General features: G+C 41.5%; 1 protein-coding gene across 3 annotated transcripts in view; it reads left to right on the top strand.

Moving 5' to 3' along the window:
• The window catches only part of LOC138624866 (protein kinase C-binding protein NELL1-like), a 247,844-nt gene that overhangs the window by 1,586 nt on the left and 221,011 nt on the right, over positions 1-25,247 (top strand). The window lies entirely within an intron of this gene.

Below are 25,247 nucleotides of genomic sequence, written 5' to 3' on the forward strand. Positions count from 1 at the left end.
TTGGAAGATAACAGGGGTAAAGGTTTCGACCCCCAGTAGTTGTGTTGAGGTTTGTTGTTTGAGATGTGTTACCAGGTGTCTGAAGATATGCTCCTTTCCTTCTGTGCACTCCGAAAAGAAACAGTTTGGCACAACTTGTTCCTTCTTCTTGCAGTGTGGTTTTCTGCTTCAAGCAGAGGCGGAAGAGTTAGAGAGTATAGAGAGTGTGATAACATACAGCAGTGAGAGAAGAGAGAGAGAGAATATCAGTGACACGAGTTAAAAAAAAAAAAAGAAGAAGAAGAATATTTTCAGTTGCTCTATGTCTGTTTGGGTTCTGGTTTGGATGCAGCTCCAGAAAAAAAACTGACAGTAAAATCTGCAACAACAAAAAAAGGTTTAAATATGAAAACGGAGTCATTTTTATTGGCTCGACATTCAAGAAAAGTTTAAGTTTCTCATTGAATTCTGAATGAGTTTTATTGTCTCATCCTGGTGCAATGCCTTTCTAACTTAAAATACAGTGTGTGTGTGTGTGTGTGTGTGTGTGTGTGTGTGTGTGTGTGTGTGGGAGTGGGGGGCACTGGCACTGGCACTGAGTCTCTTTTTGTTACTCTTCTGGGGTGACTATTCAAATTCAAAGATACTGGCACAAACACCCGCAGCTTCAATCCAAAAACAGAGACTCATATCAACACTGGCTGTTGAGACTCATATAAAGCAAAGTGTGTGTGTGTGTGTGTGTGTGTGTGTGTGTGTGTGTATATGTGTGTGTGGTTTTATCTTCTAGAGTGCTTGGCTCTGCGTGCCACTGGCTCTGTATGAATGAAGGCAGGGCAGCTTGGCCAACTCTGCTGAGGTTGAAGCTGTCCAAGATTCAAGGCTGGAGGCCACACAACCTTACTTCTTTTTTTTTTTTTTAGTTGATACGCAAACACCCACACACACATTGCGCTCCCTCCAGTTTCCAGACTCCCAGGGTTGAGATGCCGCAGCCAGATAGTATGGGAAACAGAAGGCTCAATCCAGCAGGGAAAAACTGGACCTGTGAGTGCTGGAGAGAGGATGCTTGTGCTTTGACCTATTTAACACTTTGCCTAGCCTTGTGCTGGTTTAATGTCCCTGTAGGCCAGATAGCTCCACGGAGCAACTGCAGCCAAAGTTGCAGCAATTACAGGGTTCGTTTAAAAAAAAAAAAAAAAAAAAAAAAGATGCAGGAGAAGTTCATGTTTTTATGCAGAGGTGCCCAAATTCTTTCCTTTAAGGGTCAAATATTAATATAGAAGGAGCAACACGTGGGACAGTAGTAAACATGCCCCTTTTCCAACTTTTTTGAGATGTGCTGCTGGCATGAAATTCAAAATAAGCATATATTTTTTATAAAACGATAAAAATGTCTCCGTCTGAACATTTGACATGTAGGATCTTAAGTCTATCTGCAATAAAATATGGGTTTATGCGATTTACAAATCATTGCATTCTGTTTTTATTTACATTTTACACAGCGTCCCAACTTTTTTCTGGCTTTGTATGTAAAATCACATTTCATTTAAATGTAATATTGTTCACACAAAATTTCCAATATAAATCTACAATACAATTTGAGAGTAAAAAAAAACAACACTTGTCTTTAATCTGTTTAATAGTAATTTCATTATTGTCAAAAACACAAGACATCTACTTAGCTTTTGTTTTTGAGAATAAGTACGCCATGGTGGGCCAAAATATTAAAAAAAAAAAAAGCGAGGGCCAAAACTGGCCACAGATTGGGCAGCTCTAGTTCTGTTCAAGCGTTTTACAGCAACAAACAGTCCATGATTAACTGTCGCTCGACCCACTGCGGCTGATTTGGTCAGTGATTATTCACGTTGATTTATGTATGCTGTTTGCAATCATGCTGCGCACTGATCTCAATATCATATTTCATCCGTCTGATTGCATAAATTGTGGAGGAAACATGATTAGAAATGTTTCTAATAGGGTGGGTGGAAGAAAAAAAAACAAAAAACAGGGCGAAGTTGTGTTCCAATTAAGGTCGGTAGCACCGAGAGAGGAGGAGAAGGCGTCTGGCAGCGTCGTTGGCCGGACACCGAGACCAGTCTCACCAGTCTCACCAGTTAGCCGGGAGCCAGGGAGCGACAAACGACAGATGGTTAGCATTAGAAAATAGATTTCGGTATCTCCTCTGTTCTGCAGAACAAACTGACAGCCGGTTCCAAAACAACGAGATGAGTGCACGCCGCTTCCGCTTAAAGGTCCGTATCTAAATTAGCGTTTCGACCTTGCGATGAAAAGCGGCAACAACAACAAAATGCTAATAATCCCCCACCGTGCGCTGATAGCAGGGAACAAAACTCGACTAATTGCAAAGATATTTTTACGTATTCGTCATCATTTTTGTACTTTTTAATTTTTTTTTTTTTTTTTTTTTTTATCAACGGGATTGCTTACGTCGCCGGAACGTCCTGCGATGTATTGAATAAAGTTAGTTGTCCCAGACGAGGGCTGACCTAGTTTCTCATCCTACTCTGGAACCCAGATTGTCAACCTCATTACTCAGACCCCACTCTGTCCCAGTGTTGATTTAGTTCCAAAGAAGTGGCGATTATCACTTTGTGTTTAGTTTTTTTTTTTTTTTTTTTTTTCTTTTCTCCTGCGGGCACATTGTGGATCTGGGGGTTTGTCGGTTTGTTGCGGAGTGACACCGATGCTCGAGTCGTACGAAGGCGTTCCTCCGTGAGACTGTTTGAAATGTGCTTTGGTGCTCGAAAACGCTTGTTCCACAAATACCTGAACAACCACCAGATGCATCAGCAGGCACTCTTAGAGTGCTTCCCACAGAATGGACCTTTTGACTTTGCCGGTGTTCAGCTCAGAGCGTCGAGCCTGTGCTCGCGCGCAGCACCTCGCCGAGTAGAGCTTAAACTAGAGGCCTGGTGCTCACAGTCCCGCTCGGTTCCTCTCATCGGAGACCTGCATCTGGACCTGCGTCGGGCCAAATTATCTGAATGATATTCAGTCTGTTTTGGTCAGTTAGGCTCCCTCTTTGTATTGTTGCTGCTTTTGCGTCTGTGCTGATATCTCAAGTGGATCCAGACTTGATAGTCAGATCTGATCATGATAAAAAAAAAAAAAAACCACATTATGTTGATGCGCGACCAGGAGTGTGAGCTGTGAACTTGTAGCGGGAAATGACATGTATCGATTCTGTTTTTCACATGGGATCGTTTGTTAATTGGTGCCTCGTCATGCTGCTGAAATGTTGGCGTTCACCTCGGTCCGTGTCTGGTTTGAATCGGGTTTAACTCTCCTCTAATCTGACATGTTCTGTGGTCACTTTTGAATGAGGTCAACTTCTTAGGAAAACATATCTATATCAATCACATTTGGGTCGGTTTTTATTGCCATTTTTCTGACCAACCTGTAGGTTGATGAAAGTTCAGAAAAACCCTGCAAACAAGATGCTCGAATAGGGAGGAGAATCTGTTTTGACTCATCTGTTTTGACTCATACCTCCCCCCCCCCCACTGAGGGACAAATTTAACATTTTTACCATTTTTTTGCAAATATATAAAAAAAAATTCTGACATTTTTGTTTAGTAGCATTACAGCTTCACGAGACCACCAGAATGTCTTTTAATATCGTTATGGCGGAGATGTAATATTTAGCTATCGTATCTTGCTGATGTGGCCAGACACAGTTTTGATAACGGTTGGATTTGTTTAGATTTAGATGGCCTTTATTGTATGACATGACATAAGCGGTTTGAAATTTGGTTTGGTTGACTGTAACATGATCAGAATCGACTGTTGATGGTAATTCGTTTTCAGGTAATCGTCCCTCATTGGTTTCATATCTTATTTTCATGTGAAATTGTTTTGCTTTGTTTTTATACAACACTCTGAAATGTATAATTGTATTTCACTGTACAGATTTTTTTCTAATTTGAGTGAACCTCACAATTTATTCTAGTAGTTTATTATTTAAAGGTTATATGAATTATATAAAGTGTTAAGTACATATTGCACGCAGAAAAACTACCAGTGAGTTTGTATTGATCCCTCTGTTCTTCATTGACTTCTACGCTCCGAATCATTAATGTCAAATAGTTAAATGGTAACAGCAAAGGCAGTTTTGATTCCGATATCCTCGAGATCCATAAACACGCCTCCTATCAGCTTTTTTTAGGCCAATTATCCTTAACACATAACCACTCTTCGGTCGGGTGTTTCGGACTGAAATGGTCTGTCATTATCGTTTAATCGACCCTCTTGTCGATTCCAGTCAAAACTTTGTTCTTTTTTTTTTTTTTTTTTTTCCCCAACCTCATTTAAAGCAGAAAGTGAAACACCTCGGCACCGTTCAACAGGGAGTCACAGATCACGCAGATTGGATTTAAATGTCCATCTTATCATTTAAATGAGGATTTGCTGATAACACTGAGAATAACTGGCCAAATGTAACACGTAAGGAGTTCATCAAATATGTCCAGAAAACTGCAGAGAAAGTTCACGTGATCAATAACATCAGCTGTAGATGTCAAGTTTGCCACAGGAAAGACGAGAGCGGTGGAAGCACCCAAGAATGAAACAAAGAAAAAGGACCGACATTTAAATGTGGCAAGAAAGAAAAAAAAGAAGAAAATCTTGACTTGGAGGCATGGAGTGAAGCTTTTTGTCGACGAGGAACTCCGACTCACTGAGTGCCGTTGCAGTTGCTCATGCAAGAAAAAGCAACAGCCTTCAAAAGCCATTCTGGGAAACGTAGGAGGGCATATACAAATGTAGAGGACACAAAGTATATTCAAACACGTAAAGAAGTAGCTTGTTTTCTTGCGATCCCACTCTCCTATCTGTCCGTTTAATATGAAGCTACAGTCTCATCATTAAAATTCAGTTTGTTTAATCTGTGACAACTGCTGTGTAAAAATGACAGATTGTTGTTTTAAGGAGGCTTAAGTGCAGAATTGAGATTTTTGTACTGATTAAATCAATAAGACGCAACGTGATAACTCGGGCTTTGTTTAATCCTGCCTTGGTTTAGTCCAAAATGAAAGCGCTGAACTTCTGGTGCGTTTCAGATTTTCTCCTACACAGACCGAGAGTCGTAACGCAAAGCTTATCAAAGGTGTCCATCTTTTCTAGATTGCTTCACAACGAGTTGCAGCTGCCTCCTCTGCCGGGCTGTTTGTGGAGCGCTAAATCTTTTTGTAGGGGAAAAATACCTATTGGCAAAGCTGAAATAGGTGCGTTATGAACAAGAAAATTGGAGACGCTGAAATCGCTCAATTTCAGCAGTTGCTAGCGACCGAAAAGAAAGAAAAACTGAATGCGTCTCAAATGAGGGGCATGCAGTGCAGCCGGCACTTTATTGACAGAAGAAAACAGACAATAAACCAGCTGCTGTCGTAGCACGCTGTCCTCCAAGGCCCTGACCAGAGCTACAGGAAGTGAACAAAACAACGAGAACATGCAGAATTTCAATTTCCATTACAAAGGTATTTGGGTAAATGTTAATAAGCCTGAGCGGATTCTATTTGTCACATAGAAAACACATGCGAGTACAGTTTATTCACCTAACAAGGCTACAAAGAGGCCAAATTATCTCCAGGAGCAGCAGTCAAATGCACAAAGAATTACTTTGTGTATCAAAGGAAGAAGTCTGGAAAAACACGACAGCATGTTCCAAATAGAAAAACTGCCAACCCAGTATCACGACAAAGCAAAATGTGAGATAGCCACGTTTTTGCCTGTTTTGAAAGCGTGAAACTTACACGCGCTCAAGACTGGCATGAGGGTCGAATGTTTTTTTTTTTTTTTTTTTTTCCAAACCCCAACTTTGTTTTTTTTTCCGGCCACTGCAGGAAACTGTGTAACTTTCACGCCTACACAGTGCCGAGCGCGGCTATCCCACGTTTTGCTGCAGTGGACGGGCGTGTCTATTTCACGTTTTGCCGTGATACCGGCTTTAGTTTTTTTTTTATACTTTTGAGCTTATAACATATTTGTCATTCTATATATATATATATATTTTAAATTTTTTTTTTTTTTTTAATTATTTTTATTATTTTTTAATTAAAAAAAAAAAAAAAAAAAAATTATTAACAAAACGGCCAAACTATGTCCCCATGTCGCTCTCATCCCATTTGTTCCCATTGAAGATGTAAAATGGGTCACACATTATGTTGCGGACGTTTCTTTAAAAAAGCTATTTTCATATAACAGTGTGGCACTTAGAAAAATTAAATAAACAGAAGTACTGTTGATGGAGCTTTTAGTTGAATACTTTCCGCTGTGGATTTATACGCTTTGGTGCGCTTATTGGAAAGGGCCAGTTGAAGGTTATGGAGGAATCTGTCACAGTGAAAAAGTGTGCCTCCGTAATGTGTTGTGACAGCGAGGATCAAGTTGGGCTCCGGCTGCATGGAGAAAACGTTTTGGTGGGATCAGTTTGTTATTAGTTTGGGGTCTTTTGTGGACAATAAAAAAAAATAAAAAAAGATGTAGAACATCCCCTGTAAGCTCACTGCTGCTTTAGTCATCACCTCCCTGCTTGAAAGTATGTTTGAAAATCCAATCTAATGCATGTTTTGTTTTTAGGTAGAATTCCCCCTTATTAAAAGTGTACCTGCAACATGAACAGTAAACGTCAGGTTCAGTTGTGCGTCCATCATTTTCCATCATTTATAGAAGAAAGAGCAAAAAGAGACACCAATACTTAAGGGATCAGTAAATTGACCTGAGACCAGGTTGGGTTTTGACTAAGAGCTAATTCTCACTTTTTTCTCTCCAACAGTGAGATCACTATCATTTTTCCCACCTGTACTCAAAGCCCACACGTGCTCAGATTTCCAGATTGCCTTTTGACAACTACGAGAGAAGAGTCAGAAGGGAATCGTAGGAAATCTCAACGTGAAATAAATACATATATCCTGCAGAACAGGATGTGTGCTCGAGCTTTGTTGATCCTTTTCCTTTTATGTTAAAAGAAAAAGTGCACAATACGCGGCGCTTTTATCCGCGTGTGACGACACATCGGTCTAGACAACAACGTTCAGAATTTTGATAATTTTAATAATAATAATAATGCTCTCTAACTGCAGATGGGGAAAAATGATTCCCCGCAGTTTCTCAGCCTGAATTGAAGCGAGGCGATTACCGCTGATTACAACGTTGCTGTCTCTGAACACACTGAATAGAAGCTTTCCTAATTATCTGTAATGGTGTACGTTTTCCTGCCTGTCATCTCGCAAACCATCAGGGAGTGTGTAGTTACAACCTTGATCTGATACCTCACCAGATGCTGCGTGTGCGTGTGTGTATGTGTGAGACAGCTTCTTTTTTTTTTTTTCTTTTAACCTGTCTTTTATGTTTTACAGGTTCAATTGACGTTTTGAAGTCTTAAAACCACGTTACGCGTCAACACAAAACACCTCGTTGGCTGCTTGTCATCAAAAGAGGTCCTCGATTTCTTGAAGCTGTTCCGACAGTCTCTTGGCCACCTGCTTTAACTTCGGAGGTCACTAATTCGACTTTTTACCTCGTGAGAGACGTCTTCTCAACCGGAGTTCGTGTGAGGAGGAAAGAAGCGCGAGTGTATCTCAGCAGCGCGTTCTCGCGAGATTTGAACTTGTGCCTTACAATTCATCAAACAGCGAACTTCAGCGCGAACCTCAAAGTACGTCATCTTTGAACCATGACAGGCCATACAAATAATACATGAAGTTACGGCTCCGTAAAGTAAACACTTCAATTTCATGTAACTAACATGGAACATTTGTTCAACACTTTTGTTACACAGAGATTTTAAGTCCACGCAACATCGCGCTTACAAGCGTGCCTGCATCACATCACCTTCAATGAAGTGGTAAAACAAAACAAGATAAAAACAACATAAAAAGGCATGTATTCATTCCATAAGAGTAAAAGCTATATAGTGGCTGAGACTGATATACGCAGCAGCAGAAAATAATACTATGGCTCTTGTATAACTGGCATTATGTAAAGTTTCATCAGTGAACCACAGAACGTTTCTTTCTCTCAGCAGCTCATGAATCCATTTACAGCCAGTGCCAAAGCAGGCCATAGTTACAGCTCAATAAAAAGAGATCAATAGTACATTTCTCACAGTATTTATTGAAGTTAGCAACAGAAAAAGACTTTGCCGATTAAACTCAATCAATGCGAAGCATCTTCATTCAGCGTATGAAGATGGGAGATAAGACGGGATCCCGCTAAGGCTGGTGGTGGTGGAGTAAAGCCAGCAGGGGGTAGATGGAAACTTTGACTTGAACATCCTGGAGGTCAGAGGAAGGTGTTCGCGAAGTATGAAGAACAAAACTGCAGAATTTCAAAGATTTTTTTGTTGTTGTAAAGAACAGCATTTAAGGATGGATTGGCTCGAGGAATGCGGACAGAAAGACTATTGGTCAGATGTGGTGCCGTCTGACTTGGGAATGTAGAGGGTTTTGACAGCATGGAAAAGCGGAAGTGAACAGAAAACATTCACACATTGAGAAAAAAAAAGAAGCAGAACTTGAGGGAAAAGTAACCAAAACTTAGCCATCATTCATTTGTCATAACCACAATCTTTCCTTAAAATGAAACATAGCTAACATGCAAATATATTTTCCAAAAAGACAAGTAAACTTGGCATCATGCTTTAAAAAAAAAAAAAAAGAAGCAGTATCAATAAAAATAATGCTGGGTTGACACCGTATATGTACCACAGACATGGAAGGCAAGGGAAATGCTGCTGTGTGTAAAAATCAGCACCACAGCAGAGAGAACAGCTCCGCGTCTGACTCGCTTCAGTTAACTCTGAAACCACGGTGAAATTTAGACAGTGTCAAACAGAGAAAGATAAAGCAGAAATAAAGTCGCTTGTCTGAAGTTCAGTTGAAGGGGAAGTAATATAAATCATCCACGTTTTTATTTAGATAAAACTTGCGAAATGCAAATTTGACTGTGTAGACAAATGCATCGGGATTTGCAGCGTCAGCCACATTTTTATCTCTAAAATGTAATGCAAAAGTCGTGTTACAGAAATAAGCAGTGTTGCAACATAAATGTCTTCATGCAACCGCTTTGAAATGAAGAAAAAGTTAAGTCCTTCAGTTCTCACGGCCCCGCGAGCGAAAGAACACTATCGGGGGTGGTCGGTTATCGGTGCCCTCTTAAGTGTTTAGCTGACTAAAACCTGAACCAATTTACGCCCTTAAAAAGACGTGGGCTGGAGCTGCAAAAGTTTAATTAAAAATCAAACCTATGATGAGCACACAGACTGATAGGCTGCAGCTGCGTAGCCTTTGTAAATCTTAATGATTTCTTTGCATCCTCTGTGCTTCCAAAACACTCCCGCAAAGCTCCATTTCACAACCAATTCTCTCTTAATAGATCAAGTAGTGTTTTAACCTCCATCAAATGCTCCGCTGACAGGTGTCCTTGTTAAGATACTGTATATAAATCAATAGGAACACTCAGTGGCCCATTTTGGGAGCGACAAGGATTTAATCCGTCAAGTCTGCAGCGGCGACGGAGTTCATGATTGAACCGATGGTCGGTTATATCCGTCAGATAGTTTCTTGACACATAATCAAAACATAAGGTGCCTCGAATCCAAAAAAGATTTGGCCTTAACTTTCCTTTTTAGCGTTGCAGGTGTACCCTCGGGGTACACAGAGGAGGGTGGAAAGGTTAAGGAGAGAGGCCGATAAATCCACGTCTCTCGCCGCAGGTCCCCCCCCACCCCCTTTTCTTCCGAGCATATCAGCGCCGCGCACGTTACTCCTGTTTTAGAAAGTCAAAAATATGCCAATCTTTGATGTGCTCCAGAGAAATGTTATCACACTCGTGTCAGGCGATTGGGCAGGCTGAAAGGTTTGGCTCCACTCGAACGGATCTGTCTGTTCTCTCACGGTGGAGCGATGCGACTAAGCTGCATGGAGCAGAATGGCGAAGAGGGAAATTAAAGGTGCCGAATTTAGCTGGCAATCACAGGTCCTGCGGGGGAAATTAGACAGCAGGTGGGTTTAAGAAGGAGAAATAGGTGATGACACATTTTAGAAATCTTCGATGACAAACACAAATACGCCAAAAAGCGCAGTACGACCCGAACAGTTATCCTGTTTTTGTTTGGTATTTTTTTTAAATTTTGTTTTTATGGCAGGTTGTCATGACATGCAGGTTTTGGAGTAAACTAGTAACTGAAGAGATTTAAGTGAGGTCTCATTTTCTCCTGCATCCATGTTGTTGCTATTTATACCTCTCCCCCGCTTCTGACTGCAGAGCAGAGCCCGGGCTGCATATGGCACAGATATTACAGAGAGAGCCCCGTGCAGCCAGGCCCGAGAGGCTGTGGGCAGCTCACGGGCTGTGAGCAGCTAACTCTAAAAGTCTGTGGCGCACAATCCCAGCCGCTGAATCCAATGGAGGCTATCAAACCTTTTCATCTTTTATGTATGAGCTTCCTGGCTGTCCTACTGCTAGAGGAGGCGAGACACTGGTCCCACCTCACAGAAACCTCGATGGAATTATTCCATCTGAATTATTCATCGTACACGAGTGCGATATCTTTTAAAGGGACAGACGTGTTTCTATTGGCCCCCTGATGTCAAATTAAAGGCAGCATAGAAGAACCCTGGCAAGACACCAGTGCCTTTAGTTGGACGGGTGTGTGTGTGTGTGTGTGTGTGTGTGTGTGTGTGTGTGTGTGTGTGTGTGTGTGTGTGTGTGTGTGTGGGAAGGTGGGGTGGGGGGTGGGGATGATCTCATCTGGCACACCCAGACCGAAAATCCATATAATTGGTACACAGAATCTCGGCCTCATGAGACCTCGATCGATGACGAGAGTTTACTTGAAAGGATCTATTGCAGGCATTGAAGCCCCGTAGCGAGGTTGCCTTGTGCAGTTGTTGGACCCAAACTATGGAATTTTTCCCCATTCTGTTAGCATCTGTTGAGTGCTTGAAAGCCCTCCATGTGTAGAATTTTCACACAATTATGGCATCTTTGAAGTGATTCCGACGGCACTTGTTTTTGTTTGTAGAAAACGGATCTAATCCCAGCGGAAGCTGGTACTATCTACGCTGCGATTTCATTCCGCTCGTCTCGTCATATGTTTTTTTTTTTTTTTTTTTTTTTCATTCCCGCACTCAAGAGATTTAATACGCTACTCTACTCTACTGATGTTTTATTTTCGTTAGCTTTGTATGTTCACTTCTGGTCAGTTTTAAATTTGAAAATGAATTGTTACTTCTAGCCATGCTGGCGGTGTGTCACTGGGGGGGGATGACCGTGTCAGTGTGTTGGCTGGTCCATCTCTTTAGTCAGAACCAGAATGTCACAACGACCAACCAGGTATCGCAGCAAAGTGTGAAATCGACACGGCGATCCGCTGCAGCAGAACGTGAGATCGCCACGCTTTGGCCTGTCCAGGCGTGAAGGTTACACGTTTAGTCAGCGTGAAACTTATACACATGTAAACTTCTGTCTGTGCGTGAAAGTTACACGTTTTGGGAGCGTGTAACTTACATGCATGTAAATGCCCCAGTGAGCTGGGATCATATGACCAAGATCCCGCAACCGCAAAAAGTTTCATTTTCCTGTAAATCACATGTCTGTAAGCATGCAGCAGGTTTCATTTTCATCCACGACAGAAACAAATGTGTAACTTTCACGCCCAGACAGACCAAAGCGTGGCTATCTCACGTTTTGCTATAGTGGACTGGCACGTGTAGTTCACGCTTTGCCGGGATATCGGGTTGCAACGAATAGTCGATGAATTTCCATCGAGTTTGTGCCAGTATCGATAGTAGCAAAGCGAGCCAATACAGGGACAGTAAAAGAACTATTGATTTTTTTTATTCACATTAGTGAGACATATGTCAGATTCATTTTTAAAACCAAGAAGTGTATTTAGAGGTAGACAAGGCTATTATTATTATTTATTTATTTGTATTTTTTTCCCTAATATAAGGCATTTTGTGCCACATTTCTAAGGTGCTCTTTAAATAAAATATGTTCAAATTTGGTTTTACTTGTTTTCGTGTGAACTAGCACGTAGCTTTCTAGATATTCAAGATCAGTTTGTGGGCATTTAAAAAAAAGAAGATTTCCTCCTGTTTAAATTTCATTTTAATCATGTTTAAGACGTGGTTATAGAAATTGCAAGTGTGACTCATCTAGCTTGTTTACAGCTATACACAGATATACACAGTAAATAGCTACATCTTTAATAATAACACCACATATTGCAGCTCCCTACGGAGTTCACTGCACAAAAGGAGGCTGGATTGCTTTCTCCTTTGACGATTCATCTTTTCTATTTTTATGATTTAGACAGCAGCAAACCGTAATGTTTTGTTTATATTTTTGCAGAGCCCCTGGATTTTTTTTTTCTTTTTTCTTCCTCCTATGAAGAAGTTTAAAACTGACTGTCTGGGGAAAAAAATAGTTGCGGCGCTGCATTATCATTCATTCAAAGCTCCCCTCTAAAGTCTGGCTCGTTATCACACACCGAGAAATGTCATCTACGATACGACATGCTCATCTTTTAAATGCGCGGTTGCATGACTGGAAACTGGCACAGTAACCTGAGCATGGAGCAATTAAACTATGTCTAGTTATCGCTGTCTCAAAGTGTTCGTGGAAGGTGCTAGAATGAGCCTTCAGCACCTTCCTATCTCCATCAGAAAGCCTGATATAATTAGCCCTGCTTTGTCCTGCCCGGAGCCATTGTCTTTGTTTTGATGGTATCACAGTCGTGCTGTAATTGCATTCACGTTCACTCCGGTGGCTTTATAACCTACCGTAGATTGGAAGTGGAATTTCTTCTGTTATGACTAATTACAGCTAATGACATTTTGCTACCACATACACGTGAGTAAGATGCATACCAGCAGCAAAAACAACAACTTGATTACCTAAAAACAAAAAAGGAACATCAAAGAAGTAAGTCTGGATAGTTTTAATTTGATTATCAGCAACCAACTTGAGTTTACTTTTGCCTTGTTGTGTTTTTTTTTTTTTTTTTTACACCACTGGTGCTGTAAATTCGACCATAAACAAACATTAATATCATATACTGAACAGTATAAGAAATGACCTAATCTTAAATAAAACTAAATTTCATGTTAAGTGGACTTTAAAAAGTTATACAAAGAATACAGATTTTAATAACGAGCCGTACAGTCACACAGACGGCAGCATCCTTCCCTAATCCCTCCTCATGTTACAAGACCGGAGTTGCATTTCTTTTTTGTTTTGTTTTGCCTAAACCACTATGCTCAGATAACCTGCACATGCATTGACTGTATGTTGCGATTAAGCAGCATTAAGTTCATCTGCCACGACGTGGTCACGCTACTTCATGGATTAACTGTGTACACCGACGAGCTGGTAACCGCGGCAACACATCACAGCTCCACGTTTGCCGGTAATTTACCGTACCACAAGATGTGCAGCCATGGCAGCTTCGAGGCAAAAAAAGGTGTCACTTGACAACCGTTAAACCTGAGCTTATCCCCCTCAACACCCCCCCCCCCCAACTTCCCCACACACACCCCGAAGATGCTGAGCACATCGCCGTTGCCATGTCAACACTTTGCCAGCCCAATCTGGCTGATTTAAATTTTTTAAAGTGCGCGATGAAATGTCACACATCTTTGGACAGCGAGAAACTTCTTCATGACTTCTGGGTCTTCTGAAACAGTTTGAAACAGGCGAGGTGGGTGGGGGAGGTGGGGGTCGGGGGTGCTGACAGCTCACACTTCTCTACGTTTCCAGTACGTTGAGGAAGTCGGGTATGGATTTGTGAGACGTTGGCTGACGTTTACCGGTTGTCAAACAAATGTGGCATCTTTTTACGCTGCTCAGCGTCTAATTTGTAGTGCAATGTGTGTGCATGTGTTTGGCGGTGGGATCTGTTCAGGATGGATGGCACATTTGGAAAAAAACAACCAAAAAAACCCCGGACAATATAATATCTTGTGTGCGGAGATAGATTGTTATTATTTTTTTTCCTGTTGTTGGCGCTAGAGAAAAGCTTGAGAAGTGTCCAAACTGTAAAGGCTTCATTTTGAATGTAACGTATAAAATATACATTTCAGTAGAGATCCTTTTATTAGTTTACCAAAGAATTGTGACCCAGTTATGTACCAGATAGTACGGTTCCTAAATTTGTTCAAACATCTCTTTGCTGCATTTTTATTACTTTTCAAATCCCTTAGTTGCTGATAAAGCTGGCTAACTGCCAATTTACTTGTCAGTCTAGTAAACGTCACGGCAGTCGAGTGTTTTCGATATTTCTATCTTGTGTGTCCTTTAGATCATAATCATAATTTGTATATCTGCAGCTCTTCTCTGAGTTATGAGAGATGACTGAATCTGTTGTAACCGATTGATAGCTATCCCGAGAACATCAGGGCCGATGTTTTGGTGCAACTTGCGGATTCAGCTGCTAGCGAGCTGTAATGTAACATTTAAAGTAAGCAAGCGCATACGAAATTCGTCCTCATCCAATCTTAACCAGACTCGATGCAATCGGCCCGCAACGTCGTTTCAGATCCAGACCCGTCTCGACTGGACTGAAAATGATGATGAAGGTTTGGATGAGAGAATAGTCAAAAGAAGTATTTAATTTTAGATTGGATGTTTTGCAGATAATTTTTCTGTACTTTTAAAGTGATGTTCCATCCAAAGTCTATTTTGATCAAACACACACCCCCACACACACACCCTCTAGGCCTGTAAGGTGGTATTAAAAGTCCCATAAAATATGAATTAGTATAATTATTTTCTTGATGATGACCAGGATCCTGCTGAACAGGATGACAAAGGAGGTACGATCCAAAGTGTAAGCCGATGAGACATCAGGTACGGATAAAAAACATGGTCGGATTCTGTGTCGTGATGGTTATACTGGTTTTAATGTTGCCTACCAGTCCAGCGTGATCTGTTTCTATTTCCTAGAAAGACGAAGTCTTTGTTTGATGAGGTTTTGTTCCTTCACTAAAGTCCAGCCGCTGTGGTCAACTTGGATTCATGGCAGTTAACGGAGGATTCCAGTTGTGATCAGTTTTCACAGCAGAGCAAAAAAGAGAAAATGTATTCATAGAAAATGTTTCAAACAATCTTGACAAAGCCTTAATCCACTTTTGGTAATTATTTGCTTTCAGTTCTTATGCTCAAAGCTTTCCAGCAAATGTTACAGTTCCCAAATCTTCCTCTTCCATTGATTATAACTAATAATTGAGACTATTATTTTGTATTTCTGGTTTTGGAGACTATTATCAGGCATCATTTGATTCACCAGGTAGATGTCAGTACATCATAATTCACAGTTCCAACAATTCTTCTAATATTTATTCACCTTTTTCATTTTTTTCTAAAGTAAAATGTTGAATTCGTGACTGTTAGTGAATGTTTTTATGCCTTCACTCCGGCAATGGCATGTTTGGTATATTTTTCCATCCCATATCTCAGGAACACTTTGAGGGAGCTTCTTCCAGTTTGGCACAGATGTTGCCTTAGTCTTAGGGTGAACTGATCAGAATTTGTTTGGTCAAAGGTCACTGTGACCTCCAGAATAACTCCAGAATTAAAATGCTAAGTATGGAAAAAAATTCTAACACATTTCCAATAGAATACAATTATTTTATATCCAAAAGGTCACAGGTCAACTTCAATGTGACATCACATTGTTGTGTTAAAACTATTGTCATTATTCAATGCTGCAACTCTTGGAACAGACCATATTTCACATTTGGGCGGATGCTGAGTTGGTGATACTTTAATCTTGGGTGTCCACCTGAGACTGCGGTGATTCTAGAGATCTTCTGTGATCTTCGGGTTGACAATGTGTGTGAAGCATTCACGTTTTAGAATTTGTAGCTGCAGCATCATCCACATTCGAAGCAATGTCTACTGGTATGGCTACAACTTTCGTTTTCTATCAGAATCAGCGTTATTGGCCAAATTCCTTGGACTTCGTCACTACATATGTCATGGCAGACATGGATGTAAACTGTAAATTGACTTGTTGGCAGCGGCATGCAACCGCAAGGCAATTACTGCCTAGTTTCTCTGCGGGTGTCACCACTTTGACTTGAAGAGGCTTCAGTACCTGATTCATCCTCATCTGCAGAGATCTTGCTGACAGACCAGTTTGCAGCTGCTGGAGAGCCTTCGCTCGGCAAATTGTCTTCATTTGAGGAGCTGTTGTCAACCTGTTAGCTTTCAGTGTTTTGACTGTAGTCTTTACCTTTTACCTTGGGGTTTCTGGTTAAATTCCTAATCAGTCTTACATGTGTCATTTGTTTCTGCAAAATAAATTGCAAGAAAAAATGCTGAACAAACGGAAATCTCCCACAGTTCAAGCTGATTGGATGAACAGATGTTACTTGTGATGATCTAAATATGAATATGGATATGCATCTGTATATCACGGAAACATCCGTTTCTTATCGATTTCACCAGTCAAGCGAGAAGCATTCTTAACCCCCCCCACCCCCCCAGTTGCTTTTATTTTGAAATACTTCAATTTATATTGATTCATTTCTGTGTTTTTATTTGAAAAACATCAGTAGTTTCATTTGAGGGCACAGAGTATTTTAAGATGATAAAAAACTGAATCATATGGTAGATTTCAACTTAATTTAAATGTAAACTCAATGGGACAGTCAATTTTAACTTTGTAACTCAGAAAATCTCACACTTGAATGGAAGTTGAAAAGATGCTGCATTTTGGCATAATAACCGTGACTTCATCTCACAATTTTTACCTTTACCAGCTCTGGACAGCTGGTTAGCTTTAGAGGGATGATGCGTTTTGTTGTTGAGTGCTTTTAGTCTGTCTGCAACATTTGTGAAGGACAAAGCTTGTTAGCTCCTTAATGAAAGAAGGTCTGAGACTTTTTTGGCTTGTCAGAAGCAACATCATTTGGTGCAAGGATACTGTACTGTACCTGACACAATAATTTAAGCTTCGGCACTCGGAAGGAGCAAACACAGAACTCTCCAGCGAGGGATCAAAGGAGGCTGGAATTAAAAATAAAAAAATAAAAACGGCTGGCTCTGACTGCCTCTCACAACAAGCCGTCATTTTGTTTTAGTTCGGGTTAAAGGAAGAAGAGGCATACCAGAAAAACATCGAGAAATGCTGCTTCTCGTCTTGACTGCAAGCTTTTCATGTCTTACAGTTGTGCCTCTGAGGCAAGACACCGAGCTGAAAAGTGAGAGCTGCTTTGATGGGAACAGGAGAGGCGGATTCAGTCACTAAATAAATCCAGCTTGTTATTTGCTTCCTCGGCAGCAGTGTTGTGAAGGTTACTGCTGAAATGTAATAGGTTGCAGATAACTAGTTACCCAGGTATGTTAGACATGTATTAAGTATCTCAATTATTTCCTTAAGTTACTTATTACATTTCATTTCTTTCCTTTAGTAACAAATGTTTGAATCTGGGCAATAAAGCTGAAAACTATACGGTATACACTTTCCAACAGGACTCAATACAGATTAAGGTCAAACTTTTAATACATGTTCTTTAATATAACTTTGATTTAAATTACTACCATCAAACAAGTCACATGTGGATCACAACTGACTGCAGTCAAAAATATTTCTTTCCCATAACCTTGAACCAAGTTCAAAATTTTAACCAAATTTGAGCAATGCACATTAATTTGATTAGCAGAGGGGATGTGGTGCAAATTCACACGAGAACCAATTAAAAATGTAGTTCTTACTGTATAATGAAAGGAGCCTGTGTATACAGAAAGTATTCCTGCATGCCGAAAAGATGCAAAACAACAATGAATAATATCTCAAATTAAATTTTTTGCTGAAGATAATATTTTTAGATGTATCTCCTTTGTAATTACTAACATTTTGAATAGTAACTTTAATGAATTACAATTTGCAGCAAGATGTCTCAAAAACGTTAGTACAGGGGCATGTTTACCACTGTGTTGCATCACCTCTTCTTTTAACAACACTCTGTAAATGTTTGCAAAATGAAGAGACCATTTGCTGGAGTTTTGAAAGTGAAATGGGGTCCCATTCTCGCCAGAAATGGGATTTAGGCTGCTCAACAATCCGGGGTCTCCTCTGTCGTATTTTGTGTTTAAAATCTTTAAAGAAAAAGGAGACCAGTTGCTGGCGTTTTGAAAGTAAAATGTGGTCCCGTTCTTGCCGGATGTAGGATTTCAGCTGCTTTAACAGATCGGGTTCTCCTTTGTTGCAATTTCCGTTTCTACTCTATAAAGGCAAGTTAATCTCAGTTAATAGCAGTGTGACTAGAAAGGGAATAACATGTTTTCGTGTTAAAAGGAGATTCCCAGGTTCTGGTTTCTTCCAAGCCAGGAATCCATCAATTTTGAATCATAATTGGTTAAAATTTCTTTTCTGTAAAATAAACCATTCATTTTCTAAGAATAGGTTGCCATGGACTTCAGAACCTGAGTTTCACCGTGCTTGCTGCACTTTGGCTTTTACTATTTAGAACTGGTCAAAGGCTGAGAATGAAGTCCCCCTGTGGAATACACCCTACATTCAAACAGGTTTTATTTCTCTCTGAGAAGTCGGGTGATTTGAATATTTGCAGGCTGTGGTTACTGGTTTTGCCTCCGTTGAGAGAGCATATCAGGGGATTTTTCTCCACCTACGCGAGTGTTAATTGCAGTCCAGAATACCTACTCGTTTTCAGTGCACTTGGTGGTGCGATGGGAGCTAGATTTCCTCTTGGTTTCAACAGCTCAATGTGCACTCGGAGCTCTCTAGGGGACAATGAATGAAGGAGAAAAAGCTTTTGGCTAATCTGATGGATAAAAAGGCATAAATACCCAACCGTGTGTTTAACACTCACCTCACAGGGTTTAACAGTCCTCTTAGTGTAAAAGCATTAGAGCCATTTAGCTGTTTGCAACCAATCTGTTCCAATAATTTACATTACACAGATATGATTAAGATCATTCAGGAATGATGTACATTTTGAAAATGAAAGGTGACAAAAATGATTTTTGAGGAATATCTGTCTGTAAACGCATTTCTGTACTTGAAAGAGTTGAAATGGGGTCTTTAATAATGTGTTTAACATGCAACCATTGTCTGAAGTGGAGAAAAAAAAAAATTAAAACAAGTGACCAGAGTGCCACTCAAAAGATGACTTTTTCCTTTAAGCAATACATTTGGTCCCTAAAACGTCAGGAACTGGAGAAAATGCCCATCACATGGTGACATTTACTAATTGCTTGTTTTGTTCAAAATCAAAGCCAAACAATTTGCTATTATATAAGGCAAAATGTTAGGGCGCTATTCACACATTGGAAGTCACAAGTTAAAATAAACAAGATGAAGAAGTAAAAGAAATGAGAAACGCCATATCTTTTTACATTGTTCAATAGTAGATCCCTTAAATGTTTATGAGCTGGCTATGTCGGATTGCTGACGATCAGCTAATTGATTCATCAACACATTTTTCATCATTAGTTCAGAGCAAAAGTTTTCCTATCCAATCTTCCGCTGGAGTATTACGCCTGGCTAAATGTAGACGAATGCGGTGCAACAACATAAGTTTGTTACGAGCAGGATATACCTCCCGGCCTCTTACCGGCAGTTTATGAACACTAAAGCTTTAACTTTGCTATATCAAATGACTGAGACCTGCGAATGCATCACGGTGACAGTACCTCCAGAGAACGGATACTGCGCCAAGACTCCGCCTCACTCTCGCGCGCGCACACACACGCGCGCGCACACACACACACACACACACACACACACACACACACACACACACACACACACACACACACACACACACACACACACACACACACACACACACACACACACACGCGCGCGCACGCGCACACGAGAGAGGCAGGAAGGCCACGGAGATTTTTCAAGCTCGTGTTATGCTCAGCTCGCATCTCCACGCTTGAGGGAGGATGGTGTTTGTCACGAAGATAGGGGAAATATCTGCAGTGCCATTTGTTTTAATAATTCACTGTTTCTGACTTCATAATCAACCTCAACACAGTCGGAGCCACTAAACTCGGGTAGCTTCCCCTCCAAAGTGAGTCCCGCGTGAATAATCTGTTGCTGACACGTGTTGAGAGTACACATAGAGATATTGCTCCGCACGCAGCAGCTAGTTTACATTTCCAGCCGTCTGTGTTTGATGAGTTACCTCTCCTCTGCTTTGCCTCCGTGTGAATTGATGTCCCATTTGCTCAGATAAAAGAGGGAGGCAACGGGTTTGCGTTGTTTGTCTTGCCGTGTCGTCCCTCTTTTGGAGAAGTATTAGTCTGTTTATTCACCGGCTGGGCTTGTAATGTGTGCAGATATGGACACAGCTGTATGTAGGGCTTCAAGATATGGAGTAAATATGCAACGGGTGATGCATTTCCTGGATACTCACGGAGCAGTTGGGAACAAGATTGACGAGGAGGAGTTTAGTACGTCGGCTCGCTGTTTTAATGCTGGTTTGCGCTGAAACAACCCAGCATCACGGCAAAGCGTGAAATAGACACGCCGGTACACTACAGCAAAGTGTGAGATAGCCACGCTTCGGCCCTGTCGAGGCGTGACAGTTTCACATTCTGTAACCGTGAAACTTACACACATGTAAAAGTAACTTGAGAGGCCAAACTGTGGACCGCCGTGTCTATTTCAGGTTTTGCCGCAATATACCAGGCTGGCTGAAAATAGGACCTTGAAAGTATATTTTTAGCATTGAAATTCATAAAATGTATTTAATGAAATAACACAGATGAGCAACATAAATATTCTACATGTCTAATAAACCAATGCTGACTAGAAATCTGCCTTTTACCTCTTACTGTTCCCACATTTCATCCCACATTTGTATCTTCCCACATGTCAAAATGTCCTGCACACCTTAACAGATGACATTTCTAATACTGTCAGTAGAGCCACTCAATGTTTCTCATTAATAATTCAGATAAGGATGAACAGACAAGCGTTAAAGCTGGAACAATTCATCACTGAATACATAAATTGATTTGCCGAAAATAATGTGCAACAATTGTGAGGATCACTTTACATTGCTGTGCTGGTACTTAAGTAAAAGATCTGAATATGTCTTCCACTATTGTCTTTGAGGCAGTTTTTTTGGTCAAAACAAGACATTGGAAGTCATCACCTTCAGGAAATTGTTACACTTATTAAGAAATACTGCAAACACAAAGATGGAAATAATGATTAGGTGCAGCTTCATCAACCTTTAATGTGTAAATCCTTGGCTGTTGGCTCTGTGCATCTGTTGACTTGCGTAATTATTATTATAAACATCCATTTTTAAGTTGGGAATCGTTTAGCAATGTAAATAGACTATATCGATTTTGAAAGACTTTTTATATTAAGAGCTTCATGCAACTTTTCGTACTGTTACTTCCGTGTGGGATTAATTTATACCGTATTAATATTTATAGTTGATGCAAAAGTGTGAAAAATTGTACCTGCATAGATATTTGCAACGCATAACAGTAACGACATCCCACTGTGTCCTGGTAACAAAGAGTTGCTCATAAGTTTTTCTGGAGCAGCTGGGATCACGTCGAGCTGCTGCATGACAGTGGAAGCCTTCCGGCAACACCTTCCTGCTTCATGTCTTATTCTCACATCTGAATTTTTAATTTTTTTTTTTTTTTTTTTTTTACCGTGAAACAGCTGCAGGATTTAAACACCCCAAAGGTGAGATATCTTTAATCACAGTTGGTGAAAGTACAGACAAGGTAATACCGTACAACGTGCGGTGTCACATATGTGAGCACCCCGTGTCCTTTTATGTGTCGCGTGTGAGCGTTGCAGGTGTTTTGCTGTGGCGCCGCGGTGACAGATGTTTTCTGGGAGAGCAGCGTGGCGCCCTTGGGTGACCTTTTGGCTGTATTATCTCTCCGTGTCTCCTCCCTGTATGTCCCACCCTGATCGTATCTCCCAGCTCTGCTGTGCATGCTGCCCACGCTGCACCACTTGTTTGCTCCAACGCCACCATTTTTTTTCTTTCCCTCGCCCTCTCCACCACCTCCCTCTCTCGCTCTTTTATCGGATAAAGCAAATGCAGCAGGGCTCGTGCGGAGGTAAACAGTGTGGCTGCGGCTGTCAGTTTGTCGCCGCGAGAGCATGATTTAAGGAGCCTGCCATAAACATGACTGCGTTGATGATGAGGTTATTTGCCGATTTGTTGCTTTATTTGACATTTAACGACACGGTGGTTGAGAGCTCTCCTGGTGGTGGTGGGGGGGGGGGGGTCTTGTGGGGGGCGCGATGGGATGATTTATCTTGAATATAAAGGGACAGTCGCTAACGGACGCTGTTATCCCATGCCTTATCAGGCCATCACATTTTCTCAAGTATGCAGAGCATAGCTAATTGAGATAAATCGCTGTGTAAGCAGTGCTGATGACAGGATGGAGGCTGGCTGGCGTGCGTGCGAGCGAGCCTGCCGGCTGGTATCGTCCCTCTCTCAGATCCAATGATCGGCTGTTTGTCAGGCGGAGCGGTTACGAGGAGAGTGAGGAGGTAATTAAGCTCGGCTGAGTTGCGATGTGTGGAGCGTTTTCCGTTCGAGGCGCTCCCCTTCCTCCACCACCACCACCACCACCTCCACCACCCCGCCTGATCTCTACGGGGGCCGCGGTTATACAGCTGCACGTTCCCACCGAGTTAGCCGCACTCCCAGCAGCGGGGCCCACCAGCGGCCTGACAGCTACTGATACAACACCTCAAAGCTCTCAGCGCGCCGCTAAATTAGCTCACATCTCAATTCCACCTATTTCCCCCGTGTGGTTTTGGGTTCTTTTTATATATATATATATATATGTGTGTGTGTGTGTGCGTGCGTGTGGATTCACGCTGTATGTGTACAGTGCGAGTGGTTTGGAGCGTGGAGCGCCAGCTTTGCTGTTAAAACCTGCCCACAGCAGAGGGGGATTGTGTCGAGCTGTGGGGGGTGGAGCAGATTATGGATAGGATCTCAGCTGTGAGAGTTGTTAACAAAACACATGCGAACACCACACACACACACACACACACACACACACACACACACACACACACACACACACACACACACAAGTAAGAGGACACATTCAAGAATAACATTTTTACAGGGGAAAAAAAAAATTGAATTTTGAAAAATCGTACCGATAAATATTCGATCCAAGTCATCTTTCCACTTGCTCAAAAATGCCCTGTCTTCATATCACAGGATCAGTTGTACGTGCCCATAATGCAACCCGGTATCACGGCAAAACGTGAAGTGTCACCACAGCGAAGCGTGAAAGTCACGCTTTGGTCTGTCGAGGCGTGACAGTTACACGTTTTCCTGTTGTGGACGAAAACGAAACGTACTGCATGCGAAGAGCCACATGATTTACAGGAAAATGAAACGTATTGCTGAAACACGTGGTTGGGGTAAGGAGAGGAAACATTTACTGACCGTTGCATTTCTTCATTTACATTTCGTCAGATATGTCTCGGCGGTTCGAAGAAGTTCATCAGTGATTCAGGCTTTTCATTAAAAAGTCTAAAATTCCGCTGAATACATGGCGAGCTTGGTGTCAGAAGTCGCCCTTTTTGAAGTCTGTTTATGCGATAAACATATTTAAAAACCGTCAATGTGCGTAAAAACGTACAGAACAGAAAAACCAGACACAGTAAAAAAAAAAAAAAAATAAAAAAAAGATTTGCTTTTAGCCTGCTAGTTATCGGTATTTATCGGTTGTTTATTTTTTTTCATAAATCGTGTCAAATAATTTTGTCTTACGAGTGTTTCAAACTCATTCCGTTCTAGAAATATTCTGCCACCATATGCTCAGTTCATAACACACGTATGCAGAGCAAACAGTTCACCCCCTGGGTTCACATCCTCCTCTGTGCATGTGTTTGGCGTGTGTTCGACGTGAAGCATGCGAAATGTGGATGCACCCCCCCCCCCCCCCCCCGGAGGAAATCGAAAAGGGGAAGTTCATTTCTCTAACCGATATCTAATATTCCTCCGGCTGGATTTTTTACGTCAGCGCTCTGCGCTTATTGTTCTCTAAGTGACAGCCGACGACAACTGCCACGGATGGATGGGCTTTATTTCTCCGAGTTTCATCCTTATTTACTGTAATCAAACTGCACTCCGTCTGAAGGCTGGCGGTAATGCGCCGTTAGCGTTCTGTCAGAGGCCACGCGAGGTGAGCACGCCCCTTTCAGGATGTTACCTGCAGCCCGTCTCATTAGTTGCATGACGCATTGCGTCACACCGGTAACCTACCAGATGAAGAGAGGTTTTTTTTTTTTTTTTTTTTTTATGTTTACAGTCGGGTTATCTTCTTTTGCAAAAAGGAAGGAAAGGTTGCAGCGACTCATCAATGTTTTACCGATTCAGATTTATGAATTTTTCAGCAGCCGAGGAGTTCTTCAAATGCAAGCCAAGTCAACTTAGAGGAAGCTCGCTGAGAGCTCGGCTGCGTTTGCAGCCTGCTTGACATGCACTCGCCATCTTTTTCAGGTGAATCAAAGTGTGTTCTTCCCTTTCTGTGCTCCGTAAAAACACGATTCACTTTTCTGCGGCCAGTTTTAACATTCAACGTTCTTTGCAATTGTGCGGTAACTAAAAAATGTCCCCTCGGGGATTAATAAAGTATATACCTACCTACCTGCCTACCTAACTCGGCCTCTCGCCGCCTCCAACACCCTCGTTCAGCTATTAATTTGACGCCCTCTTTGTGCATCTCTGCTCCCGCCTCTCTTAGCGTGTTGCTCTTTGCATTTTGCTTTTTCACGGAAAACCGCATTAAACATTGCGTTGAATCTTTGAGAGCTGTATACGAGTTGATTTTTTTTTTTTTTTTTTTCCCGTTTCCAGTCGTGCCTCAGTCCTTTATTTTCAGCCCGATAGCCCGGCCCCTCTTCTGCAGTCCGGTCTCTCTCTCTGCTTTTTTTTTTTTTTACTCCCCACTGCAGACCTGCCTTAAGCAGCCGAAAGCAGGCTAGATCCTCGGGGACAGACTGCTGTGTGCTGGATGGATGACTGGCTGGCTAGCTTCATGTGTGGATGTACAGATGACTAGAGGGCTGGAAATAAAGATGACTGGCTTCCTGCAGGATGAGAAAGGAAGAAAACGGAGCATGAAAGTTTATAACATTAAGAAGCAAGAGGCATATATATATACAGTATTTGGGCTCATACAGGTGTTCTTTGGCGTCCTGTGTGAGCTTCATAATTATTTGAGAGGATATGTAGGTGGGCAATTTC

Source organism: Brachyistius frenatus, unplaced genomic scaffold (genome assembly GCF_029030835.1).
Source record: "Brachyistius frenatus isolate BFR_SWC_R1_liver_20210118 unplaced genomic scaffold, ASM2903083v1 Contig_56, whole genome shotgun sequence".
Taxonomy (NCBI): Eukaryota; Metazoa; Chordata; class Actinopteri; family Embiotocidae; genus Brachyistius; species Brachyistius frenatus.